Source organism: Helianthus annuus, chromosome 4 (genome assembly GCF_002127325.2).
Source record: "Helianthus annuus cultivar XRQ/B chromosome 4, HanXRQr2.0-SUNRISE, whole genome shotgun sequence".
NCBI classification, from domain to species: Eukaryota; Viridiplantae; Streptophyta; class Magnoliopsida; order Asterales; family Asteraceae; genus Helianthus; species Helianthus annuus.
Window position 1 is genome coordinate 42470678 of NC_035436.2, and position 5306 is coordinate 42475983.

At 35.0% G+C, this 5306-nt stretch overlaps 1 long non-coding RNA gene across 1 annotated transcript; it reads left to right on the forward strand.

Annotated features, from left to right (window-relative positions):
• The first annotated feature begins 929 nt into the window (after positions 1–929).
• Positions 930–4611, forward strand: LOC110889187. Its single transcript, XR_004891808.1, has 2 exons — positions 930–1196; positions 2813–4611. It is a non-coding gene; the product is annotated as an uncharacterized LOC110889187 (long non-coding RNA).
• Positions 4612–5306: the final 695 nt, after the last annotated feature.

Here is a 5306-nt window from a genome sequence, read left to right on the forward strand (position 1 = left end):
CGTCAAAAACCACCTACGGCCACACATATGGCCAAAGCGTCCAGCCACACTTTTGATTAAATGTGTGGCTAAAGGTCATTTCTAACATTTGAAAAACTTTAAGCCCACTTATCGCCACACATTTTACGTATTCATGTGGCCATTATATAACAACTCAAAACCTTTAGCCACACTTTAAGAAAAAACTATGACATTTATTACTCACACTAAAAAAAATGTGGCCAAATGTTATCTACGACCATGGTAATTGTTTTATGTGACCAAAAGCCCATGTTTTTGAAACCTTTAGCCACAATTTAAGAAAAAAATTGTGACATTTATTAGCCACACTGGAAATGTGTTGCGAAATGTGATCTACGGCCATGGTATTTTTTAACGATGTGGCTAAAACATATCTTTGAAAAAAAAACTAAGACATTTAGTAGCCACACTAAAAAAAGTGTGACCAAATATGATATACGATCACAATATTTATGTGATGATGTTGCTAAAAGGTAATACATATGATCACATATATTATTTTGTGTAACAAAATGTTAGGCAATAGTCAAACTCAAAGTTACAAAATTTCATGTGGCTGTACATAAAGATTCGTAACACCATCGTTGCTTAGTTTATTTTTGGGTGACGGAATGATAACAAATGTCATGAAAAATATATATGACCAAAGAATAGACAATAATCACACGTAAAATCGCAAAATTTTGATATAGCTTTAGATAACAACTAGCCTCACCATTGATAATTTATTTTAGTATTATGTTTTATTTTTGTTTTGTTTTGTTTTGTGTGAAGAATAATAGCAAATGCCACAGAGAAAAAAATTGTATGACCAAATAATATACATTAGCCACATATATCTAAACTTTAAAGTCACATATAAAAAAATGGATGACCAAATAATATACATTAGCCACATATATCTAAACTTTAAATCGTCTCACAACTGTTCCCACCTCATACCATATCTGTTCCTGGTTCTAATTCGAGAAGATCGACTATGTGAATCCTTTTATCTATGTGATTAGCGTTAAGTTTCTCAAGCGTGTTATATATTTGTTCCCTCCATATGGAGACTACATGGATTGGATATGAAAAGTTGAGTTCGGGTGATGCAGATCTGAGGGTTGGTTCTAATTGCAGACTACATGGATTGGAATTTCCGGTGATTTCGCCTCATATTGAGACCGGAAAAGGTAAACCCTAGTTTCTTATTCATCTTTCGGTTCATATCATATGCTTTGTTTGAACTTCGATCTAGGGTTACGAATTGGGGGAATTCAAACATATCAATTATCATCTGGTTGAATAGGGGTTCTTTTAATGAAAGCAAATAAATTCTTAGTTTTCAGAATTAATTTTCTTGGATGTTATTTAACATTGGTTTTAAAACTGAATTTGATTTTGGTTTGTTCAGTGATTCAGTGTTCTTTTAGGGCTGTATAAAATTATGTTATTGAATTGGAAGGTTTTGACTTCTGATTTGTTTAGTAAACATTAATTTGATTAATGGAAAAGAGCGACGATATGAATATCTGCTTGTGCGGACTTGATTTAATACAGTTGGACAAGAAAGGTATATATGGTCATTATCTTTATGATAGCATATTGATTAATGTTCTCTTTTGTGATATTAGTACTACAAAGAGCATGTGTGCCTCCTGTTTTGAGGCTTGTATGCTTTGAGCACAAGTAATAACAAACAGTCCAGGTGACTTGAAAATGTGGTCCTTTAAAAGAGTCTGAAAAATAAGTTGGCGAAGTGTGTTATACAGATGGTCCTGGTCCCTATCATGTTCATAATTTGGATTTGGTCCTAACTTTTGAGAAATAATAACCTTGTACAATCTTGTAACACTTTTGGTCCTCAAGGCTGACAGATGTAGGATATGGTTGTTAAGTTGATATGAAATGACCATTTGTGTAAGTTAGGGTTATACTTGAACTTAAGCTTGTAGGCGCGTCGAGGCTTGAGTATGGTTCGTATACTAAATCATAGTAAAACATGTGAATAGCCTAAGTTACATGTTTTTGGGATTCCCAGGCCTCAATAGTGAACCAACTGATGGTGAACTAGAATCTTAAATAATCCAAATGTGGATGTACACATGTTATTAGTGTCAGCATATGATAGTCATGAGTATAAATTACGGTTCTGTTTGAGGTATTTGCAAAAGCTTTTACGCTCACATGGCTTAGTGCCAAAACTTTTGATAGTTAGGCATGGCATTTAGGTGGTTTGATAGGCATAGTGAACCTTAACATTTTTTTATACATGGAACCTTTGAAATCTTAGCCAAATCAAGGTATATGGTTTTTGGATCCTTTAAGTGGCTGAATTGTTTCAACAGACTCTTCTTTTTGTTATTTTATCCAAAAATAATGATTCATGAACTTGCTTAGTTTCATGAATGCTCCTTGATGTGAACTATAGCCTACATGTTGTAAGACTGCTTTGTGTTTGTTCTATTTTACTATACTGATTGAACCCTAATCATAATAACCTGGGTTATGGCTTACAGAAGATTCTATTACGATGCACTTAGGGTTTCTATCTATTGGTTGAGCGATTATGGTAGTTTGTTTTATACTTTATTAGTTATTACACTTGTTTTACTCTATGTTTGGTTTTTTCTTGACCAACTGTTTGTAATGTCCTTGTACCCTGTAAACATACATATTTTAGTGTTTCGAAGATGTCTATTTATACATGTATTTCAAGTATTAAATTTTGTTTTGTGAGTCTGTAGTGTTTGAACGTGATTTTATTCTATTTTCTATTAGACATTAATCTTGTTTCCTGCTGTGATAGGCACCACACCGAGGACAGCAATGTTGACTCTTTTCGAGACTCAAGTAGTGATTACGACCTCCCAAAGAGTGAAATTTTTCGGCGGTTGGATCAGTCATGGTTAAATCAGCAACACGCCCTTCAATAAGGCTTCTCTAGTGATGAGGGTGAATCAGCAAGACCTCAAATATGTCTTTCAGTTGAGTATTTGGAGCGCAATCAACCTTGAGGTCGGGAACCAGGGGGACAATCCTGACCCTAATGCATCAATATGGGTCAACCAACCTTTAGGTCTACCCCAAACTGACCCGAAACTCGTTCTGACCCGGACCCGTTCTGACCCGAACCCGTTCCGACCCGAACCAAAACAACCCTTTTTCATAATTGACCCGTTTGACCCATGACCCGACCCGACCCGAACCGAACCGAACCAACCCGTTTGCTAGGTCTATCGTGAACCTTTGACTGATAAGGTTTGTTTATTAGAAAAGTGTCTAATAAAGTTTTAAGATATGTTATGTGGTGTTTCTGATATAAATAATTCTACATTAATCTGTTGCATATATACTTGATTTTGCGCGTCACTTCCCAGAGCTGAAAAGCATGAAAAGTTGTGATTTGTTTTTTGTTTTTTGACGTTTCATTCTCTTCATACACCAATCACAGGTTTGTATTTTTTCTATATAACTTTTGTGTTGGATTTTGAAGCTGATGATTTGATTACTGAAATAAGTATCAGTTTCTAATGCTTGGATAAACTGATCACTTTTACTTTTTTTTTTTCCACAACAGGGTCTTTTTTGGTTGTTTTCTTAATTTATCGAGTAATCAGAGTTTCCAAACACTTGAAAAACCGAGCATCTGATGGTTAAAACTTACAACCTCAAATAGCATAACATGTTCAAACACTATCTCCAACAACCTGTTTTATTACATTTATCTTAGTATGATTAGTATCACGTGATTACCTCTAGTTAACATATCCAAACACCACCCTAAATGCATCAAGAGAGACGATACTGGATGGTCTCTTGTGGATTCAGATGCAAAACATTAGGAAATACACATAACTTTAGCAATGAAAGTGAAAACGTTAATATAGATCCAGTTTTTTCACCAATCAATTTAGATAAATTGTTTGTATGCTAGTCCATTCCTGGTGGTCTGTGTGTGTCTACATTAAAATTTACATAATTGTTTATTGCAGGCAATCAACATGAGCATCCGCCTGTTATGAATCCTGGGAAGACAGGTACCCCAAAAATCTCATTACCAGTGTTTGTTCTTGCTTCATTCAAGTTAAAAGAACCTCTATGGATCAACAATGAAGGCGAATTGCTGACGGATCTATTGCAGGCAGCCGACAGTTGGTTGGCAAATCTTCAGGTCAATCACCTTCATTTGGTTCATGTCTGCTGACTTGGACAGCCTAGTTGAAACTCAACTGGTTGTATCATTTTTCAAAAGTTCCTTAGGAACGTGAGTACCATGGAAACACCAGAATCGAAGTGGTGAAACCCGCCGGCAGAAGACTGTTTTTGTTCTAACTGAAACAAGTTGTGTGTTAATTAAGGATGGAGCTAGATCGAAGTGATAGTGTACACATGGTTAACGACATCCGCAAAACTGCAATGGAGTTTCTACCTTTGAGTAATCCACACAACGTAAACAACAATCTATCCGCAAAATTGTAGGATCCGGGTTTCAATATGTTATGCATGACCAAACTAGATGTATAAAAAGTTTTATCCCGTTAGCTATTATTCTCGTTCTTTTTTTACATGATTTTTAAAACCGTTATAAAAATCCGGGTTTCAATTTGTTATGCGTGACCAGGCTACATTATAATTCACCTCTATACACTCCCACTTTAAGTCGACGTTAGTCATGCTCCCTTTTTTAATATGGCTTTTATACCCGTGCGGATTCTATATGATGTTATTCATGGTTATCTTTTGGGATCAAACCTTATATTTAACGGCCAAAGAAAAACTCGGATGCCACGATGCGGAAGGTTATGAACAACTACCACTCGGAGATCCACACACGTAGAATTCTTTCATTTATCTTTCTTAGTCTAGTTGACACATGATTATATTTTAATTTGAATTTGGACATTCATATTTGTAACTCCCCCAAATATTTCATCCTAAAACTTCGCCTCAAATAATACTTTCAATTAAAAAATTACACTATTTAATACAAAGGTACAAAAAATTCATACTACATATTCATAATTTCAATCTATTATTAAATATTATAATTTCTAAATCATATTTTTTATCATTTTCTTCCACATCATATGTCAAACGTTTGCATATGACATGATATATAGGCTATGGTGAGTCACTAACACCAATCATGGCCCAATACGGCCCTTAATGAAAGTATGCCATCTTATTGGGTGTTAACACCTAACTATGACTAGTATGACTCGCTATACTTATATACAACCCTTTTAGAGCCACTATGAAACGATAGTGGCTATATTGGGCCACTAACACCAACCAAGGCC